The following is a 24111-nucleotide window of genomic DNA, read 5'->3' on the forward strand; positions in this document are numbered from 1 at the left end:
TACTGGCCTAGTATAGAAATGTGTACCATGTGATCAGTTCCGACCAATTAGAGCGATGCTGGCTAGAGTGGAGTTAGCTCGGGCATAGAGCGGGTCTAGGCTAAGTCTTAGAAAAAAATTCTAAAATGTTCATTTTGTGAAAATACAGAGGAATACCACAGAAGATGCCCTCTCAGCTGAACATGGGCAGTTTGATTTCCCAAAAAATGCATTGTGTGAGAATTCTTCCTGGGCTGGCGCTCCCGGGAGCTGTAGAATCTGGAGCAGCCACAAGTCGATCTACATGGGGACAGAGGAGAAGTGTCTTATCCAGTTCTTATTACAGATCCATGCCCTGCACTGGGAAACTCACATAGTGGACCTGAATCTTGTGATGTCATTCGTAATCCAGGAGGTGCTGCTCTTTGATTTTAACATCCATACACTCTCAACAGACTAATACTGATCTTTAACGATATCAACATTTGTAAGATTTGTACTCATCAAAGTGCCACCAGGGGGCATATGAACTCGGTACAGAAATCAGGGCTAAATGACTTTTTACTATCAAGTTATAGATAACTGTTTGCATTTATTGTATCTTTCAGACAATCCTTCTCTTAAGTTAGTATGCTCAAGGCTATATTTACACTTTTTTCCATTTTTTTTCATTGTAGCCTATAACTTTTTTTCTATTTTACTTTCATTCAGTATACAGCAATTACTACATGAGCTCCTGGCATTTTGACTCATTTACAACTTCAAACAACCTTTAGTAGGAGCTAACACAACCCTGGCACACTCGAGCTAATAAATACATAAACACTAGCATGCACCAACACTGAGCATTCTAACAGAGCGGAAGAAAATAAACAGCCCAATGCTGTTAGAGTTCTTTCACTTTTCATTAGTTGCACATGTTTGGTAGGAAAACACTTGGTTCGTGTCAACAACAATATACAAGACTGTATCAACTGAAATACTTCAGATTTACTTGATAAGTATAATTAATACAATGAATTACCATGAGACGTTTGGATAGAATTATGTAGTGCTGCAAGCAAGATTTGACTTTTCTGAGTTTGCAAAGTTATACAAAAGTGGTTTTCTGAGACATTTGTGGGGTTTAAAATGATGAATATTTTTGTGCACTATAGGCCACTACTCCAAACTGGTTCAGACAAGATACTGGAACTATGTACTTTGAACTTGTATTCTTACAATAACAGTACGAGTTGAGGTATCTTTGAACAAGACTTTCACACACAAGGCCTACTTCAGTCACAGCTATCATTGTGATTAACAATATAAATAAGAATACATGTTTTAAAAGGGCCTGTGCTGTAACCTGACCTTTATTTCTTCTAATTCAGGAAAACACCTTCAATACATACAGTGCAAAGTAAAGGGAACAACTGCCTCTGACTATACCAATGCAGTTCCTTTTAACCCTAACCCCTCTGAACCTTCACCTGATTGAGAAACACTATATGAGTATTTTCTATCATAGGACCAATGCAAAGTGTCCGTGGAGCCAGTGTGGCATAACTGCATTGAAAAAAATAGTGCATTCCAGCTGTCTGCGTAATCCCTCAGTCGTCCGGGAGAATTTCACTTCAGAAGAAGACTCTTGCATGAGCGGTGTTTATTCGCCATATCTGAATGTATTCACTTCAAAACCTTTGTACAGTTGACAGACTTAAACTCTTTCACTATCCCAGACAGATGTTTCTCTGCTGTGGCTCAACTTGTGTGTGAGATGATTTCATTCTGAGCCACTCTTTAAAATACCATGCCAGTGAAACCATGATAGTGAAAAAACATCGTTGTTAATTCTTTGTCACAAATGAATACAAGATAATGCAGGTGGAATGTGGTTTTAACACATACAGGCCTGTAATCTTTACGCTGCTAAATCCACTATTGTAGATGATTGTTGTCCTTCCCATGCCTCCCTCTCACTTTATAACATGCTATTTTCCAGCTTGTTGTCCCGCAATTACAGATCCTTATCTCCAGTCTCAGTAACCACCATTTAAATCCTCATTACACTTCCCCTGTAGATTCAGCACTTGGCGATCCAGCGGTGGACTTTGTTATCGAAAACCATCAGCTAATCAGTTCTAGTCCAGTGGCGCTTAGGCTAAAAGACCCACATTAGCATTAGCATTAGCTTCGGTGTGGGTGTTCTGATAGGAGTGGGAGGTCGCTGCCTTGTTGCCTTTTCCGCGTTGTATTTCTCAACTATTTTTATCATTACGGCTCAAAATTACTCACAGATTGCTTTGAACTGCGCGCCGTAACTTTTGCTAATGTGCGCGATGTTGAACAAGAATGCTATTTCCTTTTGTAAACAGCGGCTTTGCTAATGGAACGTTAATGTACAAAGTTTTGAAGTAATTATCGCAGCGCCAAAGTGTTGCTAGTCATAAACCATAACTCAGTACTTTAATGTTTCGTCTACCACTATATGTTTGGAGAAGTGATGATTTTAAGTTGATGTATAAACTGTTTATTATCTCAAGAGTACAACATAGTGGTGAAAGTGTTGGGGCTAATCCTTACAAAAGCCACATTTTGGGGAGGCCATAACAAATTGTTCCACCGACCTACAGCTACCTCCTATTTGCTCAGTGGAGATAGCACAGCATCTGTCTAGATATTATCAGAAGAATGAATAGTTTTATAGCTTCTCACCTCATATACTCCCAACGGTTGATCCCTTAAATCAACAGATATAAAAGCAATTTTGGAGTCTGAGTGGATTAATGCAAATGTTCCCAACCTTTTCTCATGCATATAATGTTTTTCTACCAAAGTGTAAAACAACACTCTTTAACAAAACCAATGTGTAGAAAAGCACTGTACTTTAAGAGAGGTTATTATGCAAAATAATAATTTTTTCAGTCATACATGCACGTTTCAGTAATTTAGTGATCTCTATCAGGCCCTAATTGAACCATCCTTATGGTTAACTGTAAGATTATGTGTAATGCTCAGCCCATAAGCCTACATCACCCATGCTCCCACATGACAATTATCCATAAATATACAAAAGCAAGATACAAAACTTTACACAGCAACTTGATAAATCTGGTGCGATGTGCAATATTTTTATTTGTGGGATGCACAGTGATTGTGTTGTGCTCTGAAGAGTGAGTGACTTAGTGCAGAGAGTGCTAAGTCTTGGACTTGGAGTGTCAAAAATGAAAGTGAAGCTTATAAAACGTGTGCTTTTTTGGCGATTATAGCATCAAAACAATAAAAGGTAACATGGTGATCTAAATATGTTATGTGTTAGCAATTAATATCCCACAGAAGTAAAAAACATCCAAAGACAATTTTAAAATAGATACTTTTTACTTCACTAGATTTGAAAGAAAATATCTGTACTTTCTACTCGTAGACTGTATAAAAAAGTAGATTAAGAGAGTGCCTCATAGCGAGGCTAGCAGCTCATTACCACCTGCACTGCTGGTTTAGCGAGAGCTGGGTGTTAAGCAACACTGTCACTCAAACCTGTTGCTGACGCTAGCAGGCGTGACCTCAGGAAAAGAAGGCACCTGATTTGTCTGTTATTAATGTTCATATCTTAAGCGGGTTAATACGAACATTTTAAGACAAAAATGATTAGCAGCATTTACAGAGAGAGGTGAGGTTTTTTCAATAGAAAGCCATTTGGAACCAGAGTCAGAAGCACTCCCATGCTCACTTTCTATTTAGTACCCCCCGGGCATATGTACGTTTACTTAAGTAACAAAACTGAGTACTTCTTCCACCACTGAGCAGAAGAAAGAACCTGATATGTTACTATTTTAGGGACAAGATCTGATTGGCCGTATTCTAGCTGAATACTAGTGATGTGCCAAAAAGTTTGTAAGTGTAACTTATATAATAGTTTTACAACAGTCGAGTTGAACAAACAAAGAAATACTTCTATCTTTCATCAACAGGCGTACGCAACATTCTATCCAAAATGCAGGGACCATTTACACACGAGGAAGAAGTTTTTTCTGAAAAACATTTAATTTACTAAATATTGGTGATGTATTTTTTGTCAGATAATAACTATTGAGTAAATTAGACAGTACATCAAGCAGACTTGAACTACATTTGAACAACTGAGTATTGTTTTTTCATTCTAACTTCAAAAAAAGATAATAGGCATATTAGACTGTGTATGGAAAACAAATAAAATCAGTACAAGCTATGTTTATATGTGCTATGATTGGTGCTGGCTGTTTGAATGAAGCCATGCCAAATGAATCATGAGAGAAATATGTTAAAATAAGCCCACTACTACTCATAGTTTAGTCTTACTCTATCGAATTTGATTATGTCATAACCAGAAATATAGTAGGTAAGTGACGAGAGTGGACAATGTGGGTCAACATTTCAGTCTGCATTATTTATCAGTAAGGACAATCCATGTCTGAACAGAAGTGAGGGTCTTGGACACAACCATAGACTGTAGATATACATGGATAGAGCTAACCTGCTAGCCGTAACGTACCAAAGAGGAAATGAGCATGGATGCAAAGTGGTTCCTTCGAGCTCTTGTTGAAACGTCGCCCCTCTCTCTGTAACTGCTCCTGTCAGCTTCATCATTCTGACCCTAAAATGTTTGTATTAGCCCCCCTCTACATTATCCTGGTGTTTTGTTTCACTATTTTGTCCATAAATATGAACATCCATAACAGACAAATGAGGCACCTTCTTTCCCCGAGATCGCTCTCTTTTGTATTAGCAACAGGTTTGATTGACAGCATTGCTAAGCGCCCGCCCCCTGCCAAACCAAAGGAATGGGCGTTACCTTCAGCACCTTCTTTGCTCCTGATTGGCTCTTTGATTGCTATAATAAACACACTTACTATATATGGTCCCTGGCTGCAGATTAGCCACTGTAACTGCTAGCCTCAACTGGCTTCATTTGGTTGCAACCAAACACTGTGGATGATGCCACACTCCCTTAGACCACTTCATTATACAGTCTATGGGTATGACCTGTCACCTCTTTACAACTTAAAAAAGTGTGTTAATAGGTGTTAGATCACCCATCAGCGACATGAACAATTATGCAAAATGTGACTTGGGGCAGCCAACACCTTAGGGTAACAGATACTTGTTACTGTAAACAACTAGGGTGTGTTAGTTTCAGTGTAGTTAGCTTCTCCCTTCAGACAGATATAAGGATTACCAGAACCCTGTCAGAACTAAAGAAGCCTCTTGGATGAGTGTTGAAAAGTATTCACTCATAAAAACTTAAAAGAATAGCTTTTTTTCCAATGGAACCTACCTGAACAACTGAGCAATTACACTGTCTAGTCTCAGTCAAATGCAATGGGAGTAAAGTTTGAACCATTGACCTTTGGGTTGATGAGTAACTGTTAAACTTAATAAATATCTTACTCTAGAAACTGAAAGACATCCAAGCACCCTAAGGTCCTGTCATACAAACAAAGCCCAGGTCATATTTCCACTAATAGGTTGTCTGTTGTGATCTCCGCCCTGACTCAAGCAGAGCCAGCAGCCGGAGGATCTTCTGACCCTGGGCCAAAATCCTCTTAGACTCATCCCATCAGACTGTCAGTCAAATCACCAATGCCAAAACAACACTACACTTCAATATTTAATATACAGTGTGACATGTGTCCTACTTTCTACAAACAGTATTTATGTAGGCCTATACAGTTGTTGTAATGCACTATTTGAAGCTGACATATTATGCAAAATCGACTTTTTACTTTCTACAACCAGGTTTTAGTTGTTTTCCCTTCTCATTTACCCCCTCGAAGTTGTATTTGGAGTGATTCATACGTGTTTGAGTAATCTTTTTTATTCTGTATCCAACATGTCATTGCTCTGATCTACCCCGTTGTCATCGCCACTCGGCCACTGAGACGTAAGATTCAGCAACATATCATAGTCATTTTGGTACAAACGGGAAAAAAAGATCTGCAGCTATCCATCAGAGGTGTTTGAGGTGACATCAGCTCCCATTGGACACTGCAGTTGTCTAACACCGAAGTCAGGGAGCTTGTTTCTTTTATTAAGTCGTTTTAGATTAATATTGCATATTTATAACATAATGATCCATGGCTGTTATAAATATATAGTAGACACAAGCACAATATATCTTCTTTAAGCACTAATGAGTTGTGATATATTGTGAATGGACTCTTAACTTTGTATTTCTTCTGTTTACAATATAATGTGGGCTGAAATTTGTCTGTGGCACTCAATGTTTTTTCAGAATTTCTCCCATAGAGCAGCAGTTTGTGACAAGATTTGACCCGGAAGTAAGCGCCGGAAGCACTTCTCTGACTGGCTGCACTTGGACTGTCCACCCCAGCTTCACTCTGTCTGAAAAAAAGGTGTCCATGTGCCCGAAACACATGTGGATATTACAATTTGCTGAAATGATGGTGAGTTGCACATGTTAGACAGATTTCAATACCTATTTCTACAGTGTGAAAATCAGGTACCCCAACTTTTGCTCATATGTATTTTTTTTTCTTTTACATCTTTAAACTTATACACTTAAATAAATTTGCATATTACCTACTATCTTGTGTGTGTTATTCTTGCCTTGAAATAACACTTAATCTCTGCAGAATAAATCTATGATGTCGTAAGGGAGGTGAGTGAAATAGAGAGTCCAAATAAATAACATATAATAGGATAATATTCAAATCGTGTGTTTGGTTCTAACAGACGTCTCCTTTGTGTCCAGCACCATGAGTGTGGCCCCTGTATTAGTTGGCCCCAGCTTTGGCCAAGACTCTGAGATCTTCTTGGACTGAGCAGAGTCTGTGTGGACTTAAGAGAGCAGAGACGGCCTATTTACTGCGGACGGCTGTGCACGACCAGAATGACCAGTTTTATTTCACAGATGCCTAACACAATCTGGCTACATTTATCAGTCTGGAATGTCTGTCTCTGAAGGCTGTCAGGAAAAGGCCGAGCGTCATTATAGATGTTTGAATCTGATTGGTTGATTGGTTGAAGTCACAACAGCAGAACAAGCAGAGAAATCAAAGTTTGGTTAAATCCAGTTGTGAGAAAAGCACAGACTTTTTTCCCCTCCACAAATGCACAAAGCACTTCCCTCTGTATGTTTTTAACTAAATAGTATGAATGCTGAAATAGGCCTCTATATGTCTGTCTGCGTCGCCATGTTTCTTTTGGTTCATTTGGGTGCATCATCTTTGGCTCCGCCCAAACCACAATGCTGCTCTGTGATTGGTCGAATCTACCACCCTCTGGTGACACCCCAATAGAGCTCCTGCAGTGTCATCATGCAATCCCAGCATGCACCTCCAAACTCCATATCAGCAGTGGTCACAGAGTAGAATTCCCAGAAACTAACTGCGGCGACCCCAATAAACAAACATTATCAGAGTTTCAGCGATTGTTGATTATTGTTGGGCACCAGGATGTACACATGATCAAGTGAAGAAGAAAGTCTGAGACTTTTACTGGATTTACAAAGAGTAGATTCAAGATAAATTATCTCAAAGCTTTTTGCTAGACACTGTTGATTTGCATAACATTAATTGATAGCTTAGAGTTAAACCTCTGTTTTTTGTGTGTTTATCACATCGACGTGAGTGATTTAGCTGCTAATGAGCTACAACATGTGCTCATTATTTAGAGCACATTGTTTTTATTATTTTATCAATTACACATCATTTCATCTGTCAGTATCAGTAAACGCTGATAAGTACAGGGCTTTATAATAAAGCATATTTTTCACAAACATCTCCAGTTTTGTTGCAACAACAGCTGCAGGATAAGAGGGATTCTCACGAGTTTGTAAACGCACGAATATTGTGATAATTTATATTGGTGCTTATTATTAGCCTAAATCGCTCCAATAAGTGAACAATATATTCTAGTGCAAATCACAAGAACCTACCAAATGACACACATTCACACTATTCAAAATATTTATGAATTCACACAATCTGGTATTTTCAAAAGATAGACCACAAAATGAGTCAATCATATCTTCAGGAGCAGTGCAAAAAAACACAAAAATCCAAATTATCGAATACTGTCAACATAAAGCTTTTGTCACTTGTAGACTTATTCAGAGTGGGAAGAGTAACCACAACTTTTACTCAAGTACTGTTACTATTACTATTATGCTTCTCAATAAAATAAAATGATGGTGTCTGAAAACTAGCCAACTCAGAATAGTAGCCTACCACTTCTTGAATTATGTAGCGTAGTACATGAAGGCCTATGTGAGTAAATACAACTGAACCTGAGCCACCACGTCAATCCATCTCTGCTCCCTCACAAACACGGGCGCACAGACTCGGCCCCTCCCCTCCCTCCTCAGACGCAACAGGCAGCACGAGGAGCGGCTGCCGTCTCACACACGACACACACACACGCGCGCACTTACGCACACACAGGCGCGCAAATCCAGAGTGCACGCAGAGTTCAGAGCGCACCGACGACAGCCACGGGAGCGAACTTACCGTGGCTCATAACTTCATCCATGTTCAGTCTGCACCGGGAGGCTGCGCGCATTTGGAGTGTGGAGAGTTTCCGTGCGTAAAAGCGACACTCAGGTAAGACGCATTTGTAACGGAATACGGATACTTACGATGTGTTTTTGTTACTGTTACTGACTGATTCATTGTGAAACTGAGGAATTAGGACAGTTATTATGAACATTATATATTCTGAATGGGAAATAGCCCTCAGAATGTTGCATAGGCTGTACCGCGAAGCTCTTATCCACGAATACACCATGTATATTTTGTTTTGGCACACTGAATGACGGTGCGCACGGATTGCTTTGGGACAGTCCTGCACAAGAAGCGATGTTGTTGGATTCTTTGGTAAAGAGATCACAGCGTGTTTAGGGCGTTCCGTTTGGCTAATATGGTTTAAACATATTTCCCAGTCGCGTGTTTGACAAGTGTTGCAGAGAGACCGTAAAACAAAGATCTACCAAGCTGCAGATTTCTTGTAAATACCGGCCACAGCACGTGTTGATTTGTGTATAATGTAAAAGTTATTCTAATGTGTTTTTAGTTGTTCTGTCAGTCCTTTCATGTATATTGAGCCATGTATTAGAGTGGACGTGTTTAAACCTGGCCTCTAATATTTAAAGGTACTTCACTATTTGACTGTAGGCTGCCTGTTTCAGAAAATTTACCAGACTTTGGGAGAGTAACCAAAGTTGTACTCAAGTAAGACTGACGTTACTTCAAAATAATATTACTCAAGTAGAAGTACAAAGCAGTGGTTTAAGACATTACTCAAGTTAGAGTAAAAAGTAGGTGGGAAAAAGTACTAGTAAGTAAGAGTGACTTAAATAGGAACTGCCTGGATGTAACATGTTTTTTTTTTTTAAGTAAATGCAATTGAATGGACAAAACACTAAGGTTAAGGTTACAAATGTTCAAATCATTTCATATTGTCGACATCACGCTTTTGTCACTTGTAAACTTACTCACAGTGGGAAGAAGAACCAAAACTTTCATTTGAGTTAGAGTGCTTAGTGTTTGGAGTAAAGTAGGAGTAAAACGTTTAAATTACTCTTGAAAAGTACAATTTATTTAAAAAGTCACTCACGTTAATGTAACTACCTTCAGACAAACATAAGGCAGTGCCCAGCAGTAATCTGACCAGAACTGAACAAGTGGTTTGGCTGAGCAGTGACACGTCTTCACTCTGAAAACTTTTTTGTCCAGTTGACAGAATTGAATTTTTATTTTACTATGGATCATACCTGGATTACTGAGGGATTACACAGACTTAATATCTGTGTAATTCTATTCTTTGAAAATACTTACGCATTTTGTGTCAGCTTAGTGTCCAGAGTGAAGTTAGTTTTACTGTAACATCATTATTTCAGTCACTTTTTACTAGTCAGCCACAGTGTGTAACAAAATAAATAAAAACATGTGTTTGTTTGTTTTTTTTTTTCATTTTTGGTAGTTTGTATTGTACTGGAAAACAAATTGAAAACATGCATCCTAACTGTAAATGGGCTTGCATCTCCACAAACCTGACTCCTTAATCTTATTGTTTCCATGGATTTTTTCCCCCTTTTGCTATAATATTACACAGTATGGCATAAAACACATCTGTCTCCATGGAGAACGTCCTGTATGGTTTTAACTTTCTTTTTCCATGGAATCATGCAGACACCTTCAGTATTATTGTTATTATTTATATTGTATAACAGCACTTTTTCAAGTCTAAATGCAAGTTTAACTTTTTTGTAATTCAGGTTTAAATAAATATGCTAGAAAAGTGAAATTAACAGATAACTTTGCTTTTAGATAAGGTGAGCCTGTATGTAGGGTGCTTCACAGACTGCTCTGCACCAACCAGGTTTAACTTTTTAACCCAGATTGGTTTCACTTCAGTAAATTAATTCAGTAACTTCATTCAAAATTACTGAAACTGATTACATTTTAAACTAGGTAGACTCAACTGAATGTACAGAGTTAAAAGTTTAACCTGGTTGGTGCAGACACTGAAACATGCCTAGATTAATATTATGTCAGTGGGATGGGAATCACTATTCAATATGTAATATAATACTTACAATATGAATAATATATCAGAAAATGCCAACAGGGTGTCTACTGGTCGATTGAATTGTCCGATTAAGAGGAAGTGCGCACTTAGCTTGCTAGTTGTCAGTTTTACCATTGTGGCAAAACCCTCTGAAAGTTGTGAAAAGTGTTATAAATTCATTCCCGTGAATAATTACAGTGAACTTGTTATGTTTTTCACACTTTTAAGACAAATCAGGAACAGCGTTGGTATAGCACAGAAAAGCAGAGAGTGTTGAAAACAATAGCCCGTTGTGTGAGTATCGATTTTGTTGGCAGGAGGTTGATTCCAGTCTGGTAAATGAATGATCTGAGCTTACACTTAAACAAGTCAGAAAACACTGTCCACTAATACTGTCCAGTCATGACATCAGGGAGCCGGTATCTGTTGAGCACACACACACCAACGGGACAGTGCACCTTTAGACAGTCTGCAGGATGAATGTGTCATGTATCGAATGGTGTCTGTGTAATCAAACTCAGTTGTCTGATTAGGATCAATAGCGAACAACATTCTATTATGTCAACTGGACAAAAGTTTGAGTGAAGCAGCAACACATTTTCACACTAAAACTTCTGTCCTGTTGACAGAACTTAATTTTCTTTGGCCATGTGTTGAATGGTCACAATTAGCCCATAAAAGCACTGTAATGACTTCAGTCTATTTCAAAGAATGTTCCACTCCCGTAATTTGAACAAAATGGGACAAAATCAAGGAAAGATTTGGACCCAACCACATATTAAAGAAGCCTGTAGGTTTTAAAAATAGTACTACAATCACAACTGAACATGGATTGCCAGTGTTTTAACCTGCAGATTGAGGACAGTTTTTCTCATTGTCAGTATATGGACAGGCCATGCTTCATATGAAAAAAACCTCCAGAATTCATTCACTGAGCTGCAGAGGCTGCACTAGAATTGATTAATAATTGGCTGCAAGTGCTGAATTATTAGTAAAAGCTATATTTGAGTTTAGCATGTCTACCTTGTATTTGGGAACAGTTTATGCCCATGAAATTTAAATTGAATATACAGTTCCTTTAAAGATGTACTACTTTGCTGGAGGGTCCAGCACCTGTTTATTTCCATGGAGATGTTTTTGCCTAGCCTGGAATGTTCCACAGTATGACATTAAACTTAACCATCTCCATGGAGATGGTTTGCAATAAATAGTAATAGGACTAAACCAGGTCTGCCCCAGCACTATGGTGCTTTGGCAGGCGTCCTCTATGACAAAACCGGGCTCATACTACAGATAGCTGTGGGCACTCTGTGGGGGAACTGAACCCCTGACCTCCTGCCTCAGAGGCAGGGCACATAACCAAATCACAAACAGGAAGCCATCATTTAGGAAAGGAACTATTTCAATCTGGAATAAACAAGGTCCAAGAACTGAAAGACAGCCAAGACTATACAAGTGCCAAACCACATCTAAACCACATCCTAAACTATGAAATCTCTGGGGGGCTAGAAGATGAATCGCAATCAAAATCGAAATCGAAATCCAAATGGATGCAGTTAAAAATCACAAAAACTGCAATTTGTTAAACACTATAATTTCCTCCACAAACAACAAAATCAAAGTCTTATTTTGCATAAAAACAGCTAACCCTATAATTTAGAACTGTACAAACATGTTTTGAAATGTGATTCTTGTATTTGTCAGTTCATATTTCAGTCTTTTTGTCAGTTCTTCTGGATGTGTTTAAGTGTGAGGTTTGACCAGAATCATATTATTGAAACATAAATCTAATCAGAACTGCAATGCAATTTGATATTTTCCCCAAATCATTCAGCTCTAGAACCCACCAAAATAACTGATAACTGATGTCTTAGGAGCCGGGTTTCCAATATTTTTAAAAAATTTATATTATAGCATAGCAACAGTAAAATATGTCCCCTCTGTGTCTCTGCAAGACCAGCTAAAAGTAGAGAAAACATGTTGGGAACATCTGGAGTCCTCTGTCAGCAGGGTCTTCAACTCGCACCTCCGGGAGAGTTTCTCCCAGATCCCGGAGGAGGTTGGGGACATGGATTCCGAGTGGGCCATGTTCTCTGCGACTATTGTCAATGCAGTCATTCATAGCTGTGACCAGAAGTTCTGGTGCTGGTCACAGTGGCAACGCCCAAAACCAGTGGTGGACACAAGAAGTAAGGGATGCTGTCAGGCTGAAGGAGTCCTATCAAGCCTTGTTGGATTGTGGGAATCCATTTCGGAGTTTGGGGAGGACATGGAGGAGGACTATTGGTCAGCCTCAAAAAAATTCTGGCAAACCGTCCGACGTCTCAGAAGGGGGAAGCAGTACTTTACCAACATGGGCGGACAGCTGCTGACCTCGACCGGAGAATGTTGCCGGGCGGTGGAAGGAATACTTTGAGGATCCTCAATTCCACCTTCACATCTTCTGAGGAGGAAGCAGATACTGAAGACTTGGAGGCAGACTCATGCATCACCCAGGTTGGCAAGCTCCTGGGTGGCAAGGCTTCAGAGGTGGATGAGATATGTTCTGAGTATCTTAAGCCTCTGGATGCTATGGGAATGTCTTGGCTGATATGTCTCTGTAACAGTGGGTGGTCGGGGACAGTACCGCTGGACTGGCAGACTGGGCGTGGTGTTCCCTGTGTTTAAGGGGGGCTGGAGTAAGTCATACTTTTTCCCAGTGCATGTTGGGCTTCCCTTTGTCACTGGTTATGTTTATTTGGGTCCAGTTCAGGGACCACAGGATCTCATCTCTGCTGTTTGTGAATGATGTTGTCCTGATGGCCTCATCAAACCAGGACCTGCAGCAGGCACTAGGGTGGTTTTCAGCCAATTACGAGACAGCTGGGATCAGAATCAGATCCTCCAAATCTGAGGCCATTGTTCTCAACCAGAAAATGTGGCTTACCCTCTGCAGGTGGGTAAAGAGTCCCTGACTCAAGTGTAGGAGTTCACGTATCGTGAGGTTTTATTCATTAGTGAGGGAAGGATGGAGTATCAGACCGTTGTAGTAAAGAAGGAGCTGAGTCGAAAGGCAAAGCTCTCCATTTACCAGTCAGTCTAAGTTCCTACCCTCACCTATGGTCATGAGCTTTGGGTAATGATCGAAAGGACAAGATAGCAGATACAAGTGGCCGAAATGAGTGTCCTCCGCAGGGTGGCTGGGCTCTCCATTAGAGATAGGTTGAGGAACTCAATCACATGGGAGGAGCTCGGAATAGAGCCGCTGCTCCTCCACATCGAGAGGAGCCAGCTGAGGTGGCCCAGACATCTATTCCAGATGCCTTCCTGTGGCGAGGACACCCTGGGGAACACCCAGAACACACTGGAGAGACTATGGCTCTCAGCTGGCCTGGGAACTCCTTGGGGTACCACTGGAGGAATTGGAGGAGGTGCCCTGTATGAGAGTATTTATGAAAAATGGCTATGCCAAGTTATTGAACTTTTATATATAAGTACGAGTGTTAAATTGTCAAACAATTGCAAGTACAGAGCGGTGGCTGAGGATAGGGGGTTGATGCAAAGAGACATTTTTGGAGCACTCAAGACCAGAGGTGGGTAGAGTGGCCAAAAATTGTATTAGAGTAAGACACATGACTTCAAAAATAATATTACTAAGAACTAAGTAGAAGTACAGGTGGTCCAAGAAATTACTGAAATAAGAGTTTTAAAAAAGTATTTGGGAAAAGTACCACTCAAATAAGAGTAAATAATTATATAATAGTACATTTTGAAGTCAATATAATTTGAAGGCCAAAATATTGATAAAGGCGCAAAATCAGGAATTTTCACAGCATAATCACAAAAATTTGACTAAACAAAATCAATTCTGAAGGAGCACTGCAAGAAACACAAATGTTCAAATCATTCCATATTTTCGACAAACTTTTGTCACTTACAGAGTCACCAAAACTTTTACTTAAGTAAGAGTACTACAGTAAAAATATTACTCAAGTAGAGGTAAAAGTATGCTGCTAGACAAGTACTCTGAAAAGAACAATTTCTTTAAAAAAGCTACTCAAGTTAATATAACTCAGCCCTACCCACCTCTGCTCAAGCTTCACATGTAGGACAATACAGGGTTACTCAAACATGCATCAATCAATCAAATATAACTTTGGGTAATGATAATGATGATGGGAAACCATTAAAACTAATACAAATCTATTTAATACTTCAATACTTGCTGGTGGTAAACTAGTAGAGACAGATTCATATAGATTTTTGTCATGACCGATGCCGATACGATTGTTTAGATTATGGAGAATGCGATGGCTGACAAGCTCTGCCAATATTTTTGGGTAAATTTGGATTATTTTGGCCAAATGATGATGTACTTTTAATTTACAACAATAATTTGAGTAGTTACCTTTTTGCATATTAATGTTCAAATAAAGCTTTGTACGTATTCTTAAGGCAGCAGATCGGCCAAAAAAAAATATTGGCCTTTGCTGAAGATTTAAGGCTGATAGCCATATCTCTAAGAAGTGCAAATATCAGCACGATATATCAGTAAACCAATATATCAGTCTGTCTCTATAAACTGCTGTTCTAGCCACAGCTGCCCTGGAGCTGACAGAAGTGAGGTCAGTCTGTACCATCGGCCACTCCAAACACTAAACACTCACACATCCTGTTCATACTAGGCAATGTGGGTGAAGTGTCTTGCCTAAGGACACAACAACAGTACACACTAGAGCCACCTTTGTCCCGATGTGATACCTTGTATTCCCAGCTGTCCCCCATCCAAGTACTATTCAGGCCCAACCTGGTTTAGCTTCAGAGATGAAATTAGACTAAGCATATGTTTTCTCCTTGCATTATGCTCCCGCTTCAGAACACTACCTCAAAGGAATTGGCATGCATCCCAATAATGAAACTACAGCACATCGTATCAGGTTTGTGAAGTTGTAGGGTATGTTTTGTATCTTGCTTTTGTATATTTCTGAAAATTGCTGTGTGGGAACATAGGTGATGTAGGCTTGTGAGCTGAGCATTGGCTAGAATCTTACTGACGAACTGTAAAGAAGGTTCAAATAGGGCCTGGGAGAGATCGCTAGATTACTCAAACATGCATGGATGATGTATAAAACCTCCTCAGGCATGTTTTTGATGAAGGAATGTCATGGCATGGTACAATGCTCCAAAAAGTCGAATACAGCAGAATACACCCTATTTAAGATACTTACAAATGTGCATAATATAACAGTTGATGAAAAGCCTGTAACCATAGATGATGTTGATTCAGGTAGGGCATGTGGCTTAAAGACAGACCCTTGCCAAAGTATATGCACCCGTAATGTTTAATTATAGTCATTCTTGACATCTGTGACATCTGGAATGCTCTGAGTAAATGTATTTTCTGGGCACTATTGTTTTGTCTATGCCACAGTATTTCTGAATGCAGCTACTCTTTCCTCCAAAGTGATGAAAACTAAATTGAACTTGTGTGCGTGGAGTTATTACACATCTGCAGTTAGCGTCTGTGCTAGCATGGCCTTATATGGGGAGGTTTTGGACATAGCACTGGGCACCTCCATCACAGCTCATGTTAGCGTGTTTACTGTCCACAACAGTCAGGTGTCTAAGGAGGTTCCACTGCGTGATGTCAGCATGGGATGAAATGTTGTCATGGTTTTCATAGCCAAACCATTGCGATTAACGATAATATTGTAATAATTAATGAAATTGCTGACAGTTTACAAATGTCATGGATATTAATGGGCCGATTCCTGATTTTAAAGAGGGGGTTTTAGCTTTCTACCAAGTTATAACATTTCCTCATACATGTTAGTGTATTTTAGCAATCTCTCTGGGGCCTTATTTGAAGCTGGTTAGCTGTAAGATTCTGTGAAATGCTCAGTCACAAGCCCACAAGCCCACATCATCCATGCTCTCACACGTCAATTCTCCATAAATATACAAAAACATGATACAAAACTGTACACAGCAACTTGACAAACCTGATGCGATGTGCAGTAGATTCATTAGCAGGATGCACATTGTTCATTTTTGTATAATATTTTCCCTGATAATAACTGATACAGAAGCTACTGACAGGGTAACCTCTTTTTCATCCAATCGGGCATGTTGTAAAGAACCAACTGCCTGACACTATCCCAGACACTTGATTCTCTCTCATGGTGCAGTGAATGACGTCATTATAATTAGTAGCAGAAATCCGAGAACTTTAAAGAAACAACAGCATGACACTATCTCAGACAGGTGTTTCTGTGTCATGGTGCAATATCTCAGTGGCAGAAAAGGACTAAATGTGCGGGGCTAAAAGTTCAAACTTAGACATGTTAATGACTCATGGTTTGAAATCAGGTACTGCCCTTTTAATATTTCAAATTTTAATTCTACTAATAAGATCTATGTTTAAACATGTTTAAACTTGTATACTTTGTTGTAAGTGGAAACAACTATGATCTAGAAGGGAACATCATGGATAAGTAGCATTTTTTCTGCAGAGTCTGGTGGTCTTATGTCATTTGTCTTTGTTAACAATCATCATGATTATACAAAATATACCACAAACGATTATTGTCTCTTTATCACGATAAACCACATTACTGTTTATAGTCCCATCCCTAGTCATGTGCTCTGTTATGCCAATACTTAACCTCTCAAGACAGTGCTTCTCTGTTTTGCATTTTTGCAAGATAAAACTGGGCACCCCTAAACTTTAAGTCAAATTGAAATATTTATGATCCATATAGCCTGTTTTCCAGTGGCACAGTTCACTTGTGGCTGCTTCGGAGCAGGTCTGTGTTTCCATGCTCCGGGCAAGCCTCTGAGTCCAGGGACAGGGCTCTGTTACATGAGACATTGACGTCACCTAAACATAACTTGTTTTCTTAGCACTAAAATCAAAATCAACCTGAATTAAGCTTTTAATCTTACGAGCTCAGTTAATCACAAAAATATGTTGATAGGTGGCTGAATCTAGCGTAAACACAAAACTACTTTGCTTTCTTGTCACTGTTTTCACTTCACTATTTCACTTGTCTGCTCCTCTATGCTGTGTTTAATGTCTCTTTGTAATGCACTGGGTTTGGCTCATGTTAGATGCATTACACACTGGAAATATCAGGGCCCACATTGCCCCTTATCTCTGCTTTCTGCTTGTTTTGTGAACAGTGATTTTTGTCTTAACTGGGCTTTTTCCAATGCTCTACTGACTTCACAGTTACGGGGCATTCACTTGTCACTCACACTGAAGGTAATTTCCTACTTCAACAAACACAGCTGCCCTGAGGCACACAGGCAAAGACATGGCTGACATTTACCTAAAGCATTTTGGACCACCTCTGACAGCCGTGCTTATATTATAATTATAGTATATGAGCTGAGAAATTTATTTTGCCAAAGGACATGCTTATGAATGAAATTAATTATTTACTTACCTTTCTGTCTGTCTACATATTTCTGCTCTCTCTCAGCATCTGCATAGCGTGCCAGTTTGAAGTCCATATCTTCAATACCTCATGTATACCCCCCGGTGCACAGTGCTTTCTCACACTTGATGAGGAGTTGGAGCGTGCCATAGGAGAGGTGTTTTCTTGTACCCTTAGGGCTGAGGGGGCGAGTGAGTGCTCTTACTAATGTCACTCCCTGTGTTTACGCCCCGTCGCTCCATCTGCTCACCACTATATTAGCTTACACATGCGCTAGCCCATGCATATGCACAAAGTGGGGTTGTGACCTCTTTAAGTGGATAGAGTTACCTGTTGTTCCAATTCAATAAATATGTTTATCCATAAGCAGAGCGCTGGCTCGGGTTCAGCTGGTGGAAGAGGTGAATGCACAGATCTGGTTACGTATTTACCATTGTTTTGTCTCTAACGGACAAGACCGGAGGTTTCAGGGAACACTGTTTTGTAAATGTGGTTTTATAAAATTGGAAAGTCTGATAGGGAGACTGTCCATAGCAATGTTTAAGTAAGTAATCAAAAGTGTACGGATTCTGAAAATTGCTTACTGTACCTAAGTTTTCCAAATAAAGCTTCACTGTCTCCTTAGGAACAACAACACTGTCTGTATTTGATACTGTAATATATACTTGGTTAACCATCTCCATATAAAGAACCAATCCTGGGTCAAAACCTATGACATATTGACTAACTTCAGTTGTGTTTGCACATACCACGCCAAAAGTAAGACCAAGACTAAATCAGGACTGGAAATGATCAAACCAAGTCTACATCAGGACTAAACTGGGCTCAAACCAGAACAAGTGTGAACAGAGCTTCAGACAGTATCGTTCTGATCAAAGTCCACCCAACTATGCAATCTCCTCACAGAAGGACTTCACACAGTAAATATGATGCCAATGGAAGATTATTTTGGTGGATAGTGTATAATCAGATTCATCTGCACAGTTTAGATCACACCCAACTAAAGCTGAAAATAAACAGCATCTGGATTTTCAAAGTTAATACAATGGTCCACTTTGATCACAGTGTAAGGGACTTGACGTACCCCACAACAACTCATATCAGCATGCTGCAAGATAAACTCAAACTGAACTGACATTTGAAAATTCATTAAAAATAAAAGGTTAAAAAAATATTGGAAGAGACTAGCTCTAACTACACTTTAGCAGCAGGCCAAGCTTAAACTCTTAACTCTGGTGTCACTGTCTCAGGTTAAGGTCCAGGTACGTGTTATTGTCCCCGTAGAGAGATTTGTCCTCTGCATTTGACCCATTCTTCAAAGCCGCTAAAGCAACAAGCTCGGAGACCCATGTCCATGATGTTGTTGCTAGGCTTAGTCAGGACTACGTTAGCTGATGGATTTTGCGCAAGTTTTGGGTTGATAGGGGAAACCAGAGTGCCCAGAGGAAACCCACCCAGACACACCACTTGCTCTAAAGCGTGACTGCCAGCTGCTCAGCCACCATGCCAAGGCCCGAGGAAAGATGACTGTGGGATTTTAAGTGCTACCACATCACATATTTAGATTACCATGTCACCTTTTATTGATTTAAAAATACTATATTCACAGTTCACATTATAAAACATATTAAGATGTTTTATAAGTTTCAGTGTCAAGCCCCCCCCTCCTTTGCTCCCCATGCTAAGTCACTCCTCCTTCAAAGCGACATCACATTACAATCTACATGCAACCCGCTAATGAAGCTACTGTACATCGGATCAAGTTTGTGAAGTTGTAGTATATTGTTCTGTACCCTGCTTTTGTATATTTATGGAAAATTGCTGTGCAGGAGCATGGGTTATGTAGATTTGTGGGCTGAGTATTGGACAGAATTGTACTGCTAACCAAAAGGAGGGTCTGAATAGGGACTGGGGCCTTGCTAGATTACTCTCTTACCTCTTCAGATATGTTTTTGATGAGTAAACAATGTTATAACATGGTAGAAAGCTCCAAAATTTTGATTGATGTTGATTTTGCATAATACACCCTCTTTAAGCTTAGGTTAGCATTGCATGTCTTTAATACCCATAGGTAAATTTGGTTTGCAGTACAACATTTGAGAGGCACATTTGATATATAATGCACACAATCAATGAATACAGACCACAGACAAGAGAACTTATTGAGACACTAAGTACCTTTACTGAGAAAGACTACAGTGGTTACATTTTGGTCCTATACTTTGTCACAACCACTTTCTGGCCTGAATGCGGGTACTTAAAGCTTAAGAATGGCTCTGGTCCTGGAACTTACGGGAACAACTGACATTAAATGGTAATCCATATAAAAATATACTGAAATACCAATCATAGACTAATACTTGAGAGAAAAAAGTACATGCTGAAAGACTGTGTCAGAAAATACTAACTACTGATACCACTACTACAAATACTGATGTTACCTGAGAATGTAACACGCTGTGGATCCCTTTAACGCTGTCTGATGTTCTGAATGCTTGAGTGCTCGGCCTGTGGGCTTCTTATGGTCAAACAAACTCAAAACACACTCTTAAAAAAAGGGTATTAGCTAACTCTGCTGTATTAAGGTTACATACCAGCAGTCTTCAAATTCAAACAATTCCCCTTAGAAACTATGATGATTCACACGGCTAAATCACTACAGTCTAAAATAAAATAAGGAGTTGAGTTTTATTTATTTTCTACTTATAAAATCTCATCTAGTTTAAAAGAAAAACCTTGGTCTGAATCTAGGACTGCGTGATATTTGCATGTTCTGCATGCACCAGGTTTTCTGCGGGTTCTAACAATTTAGTCTCCAGAATAAAAAAGGACTTATGGACTGTTCAATACAGCGTTGACATTTCAGTGTGTAAATGTATACTGTAAGTAATGAAATCAGTTGATCTTTTAATCTAATATCGTCACCCACAGTATGATCTGTCCTGGATGTAACACCTCGTCAGTGCCTGATCTCGTCTGATCTCTGAAGCGAATCATAGTTGGGTCTGGTTAGTACCAAGTGCCACAGTGGGACAGGAGTGGTTCTAGACCATATTTTCATCGTGTCCTTAGGCAAGACACTTTACCCACCTTGCCTAGTATGAACGTGGTGTGTGATGGGAGCTTGTTGGAGGGGCAGATGGCACAGATTTGCAGCCTCACTACCATCAATCTGTCCCAGGGCAGCTGTGGCGGCTTACCATCCTTACTATATAGAGTGAATCAATAATGCAGAAATTTTACAGTGACTTTAAGCATCTGGAGAAGCACAAGACTAATACATTGTTACTATATTGTAGAGGTGGAGACTTGCAAGTCGTGACTTGGACTTGAGTCAGACTTGAGTCACTATGTTGAAAAGTTGAAACTTGACTTGATAAAATGAACTTGGGACTCGACTTGGACTTGAAGGCCAAAGACTTGGTACTTGACTTGAGTACTGTGACTTGAGAAGGCTTGAGGCTTCTCTGCACAAAATACTCTTTAATTAAAACATTCTGCATTTATTTTTAGGAACAAACTGGAACATGTTGTTCCCCACATATCTATTTGGTACTACGGATGTGGCAATAACTGAAAAACTGAGATATTGTATCATCAAATGTCTTAAAATAAAATTGGGGACTGTCACAATAAATTGGATTATAGGCTCCATTGCCTAAAAGCATAGTTTTGTTACAGCAACAGCTAAAAAACAGGGAACTGCACAGGCCATGATTATTTGTTCCATTTCAATGCAGATAACATGATGAAATAAGTTTCAAGCATGTTCACATCTTAGTTCTTTGAATTATGACAGTAATGATTCACACTAATGTCTTGTAGAGGCATCTAAAAAGGAAAAAGTAGCATATCTACAATTCTGTTGTCTCCAAAATGTAACAATATCCACGGAACAATATTTCTTGTGATATCTCTATTTGTTACCATTTCTTTTTAAGCAGTACAATTTAGTTTAAAAAGCATAAAATTGGAAAAAAAAAAAAAAAAGCTGTATTCTGGACTTTTCAGTATGTTTAAAGACTTGAAGACGAATACATGGCTTAAAGTTCAGAGCAGAAGACTTGGACTCGATTTAGACTTGTGGGTCATGGACTCGGCACTTGACTTAGACTTAAGGCCAAAAACTTGAGACTTACTTGAGACTTGCACAACAGGACTTGATCCCACATCTGCTATATTGTACTCCTGACCATGACGTTCCCTGAATAAAGTAGAATTTATCTTCGCCTCACCACAGCAGGAACACAAATAAAAGACTAAAATACATAGCCATAAACTGTGACTCTCACTTTATTGAACGCTGTGATGGTCATGTGAGGCCTGCTCCTGAAAACTGTTGAGAATCAGTTGATCTGGTGTTATAGTTAGACCTCTGCTCTGCACACTGAGGGCTGCCTTGTTTTGAATCACGCATAAAGACGGTATGGACATATGAAATGCAAGCCGTACAATGTAAACATGAGAAGTAGGGCAGCGAGGAGTCAAGACAGTGTGTCATTGATTCTAGCCTTTAAGCAGATGTGACACTACGTAGAAAGTAAATCACTCATCGCTGGATGTCAGCGCAGTCAATGAAATATATCAATAAATTAACAATGAAGCATGAGGCCTCATTCATAAACGAACACATTTATACGAGTAAGCCTTAAGGCTTACTTATATTAATGTTAGGGACATTTTTAGCATTCACAGAATATGAATGTGAATTCTTAACTGAAAATGTTCAGTGTTCAGGAGCATTTGTAACAAGTCTACTGTGTAAGAATATTATTATATTATGATAATGCAAATAAAAATAAAAAATCTACTTCTTGCTTAATTGTAAGTTATATATTTTCAAAAATAATTTCTTATAAAATTATTACTATGTCATTCAATAACTTTTATGAGGAGTTTTATAGAGTATGTGGTCTATTTGGTCTTACAGACTTTATAGAGTCTGCTGTTATGTTTGTGGACAACACCACTCTCATCAGGCTCATCTCGGACAGTGATGAGTCTGCCTACAGGAGGGAGGTTGGTGACAACCTGGGGCTCAACACCCAGAGGACAGTGGAGATGATCATGGACTTCAGGAAAGTCACAGCCCCCTCACCCTGCATGACACCCCCCATCCCCATCACTACTGTGGACTCCTTCTTCTTCAGCATCACCATCACCCAGGATCTTAAGCTGCTGCCCACCATCAGCTCTGTGATGCAGCAGATCCAGCAGTGGACGCACTTCCTGCAGAGAGGAGGTGAAGAAAGACAAGCTGCCAGCACAGGTTACGGTGCAGTTCTACATGGCCATCACTGAGTTCATGTGGTGCGCCGGACTCACTGCCAGGGACAGACACAGGCCGAAGCGGAGGACTGTGCACTCTGCTGAGGAGGTGATGGTCTGCAGCCTCCCACCTCTCCAGGACGTGTACGTCTCCAGGTCGGATCACAGCTAACCCTTCTCACTCTGGACACAAACTATTTGAGCCCCTCCCCTTGGGCAGGAGGCTACAGACAGAACCCTCTGCTGTTGGACTCATGAAGGCAAGACAAGTGTATTTGTATAGCACAATTCATACACAAAGTAATTCAAAGTGCTTTACAGAATAAGCAAGACATTAAAATCACAGTACAACAAATGAAAACATAAATAATCACAAATAGTTATCAAAAAATTAACAAAAAGGGGAAAGGTGCAGAATAAAAAAAAAACACACTCTATATAATTTAAACAACTGTAATTCACCTACTTGCACTGATGGATTTTGCACTGTTGTTCTGCCCATACTATATATTTTGTATTTGTAAATGTAAGTCTATTTTTCTTATTTTAACGAAAGGCCTTATTTGTTTATTTTATTTTATCATAGTTAATATTATTCTTAGTTAATGTTGCACCATAACACTGAATCAATTTCCTGTTTGCGACTTTTTTCACTGACAATGGCAATAAAAGTGACTATGATTCAGTTCTGCTGTGACAACCTCAGTCTGTCCTAGCTCCAGTGTGTGTGTGCATTTGGGCCACTGCGCCTGGTCACCACACTGGACCCCCATGACCCCCCATGATCAGAGCACATAATGACATCACAAGGTGGAGTGAAGCATTTCAAGCTCTGGAGATTGTGACAACTTAAATATAGTAAATCATTCTAACTTGTTAATGCAGATGAAATGAAACA

General features: G+C 39.5%; 1 protein-coding gene across 1 annotated transcript in view; it reads left to right on the forward strand.

Annotated features, from left to right (window-relative positions):
• The window catches only part of sema3d (sema domain, immunoglobulin domain (Ig), short basic domain, secreted, (semaphorin) 3D), a 134395-nt gene that overhangs the window by 35195 nt on the left and 75089 nt on the right, over positions 1–24111 (forward strand). Inside the window, exon 2 of the mRNA XM_033968276.2 lies at positions 8538–8561. The gene's annotated coding sequence lies outside the window, so the exon portion shown is untranslated. The remainder of the gene's footprint in view (positions 1–8537; positions 8562–24111) is intronic.

Source organism: Periophthalmus magnuspinnatus, chromosome 6, assembly GCF_009829125.3.
Source record: "Periophthalmus magnuspinnatus isolate fPerMag1 chromosome 6, fPerMag1.2.pri, whole genome shotgun sequence".
Lineage (NCBI taxonomy): Eukaryota > Metazoa > Chordata > Actinopteri > Gobiiformes > Gobiidae > Periophthalmus > Periophthalmus magnuspinnatus.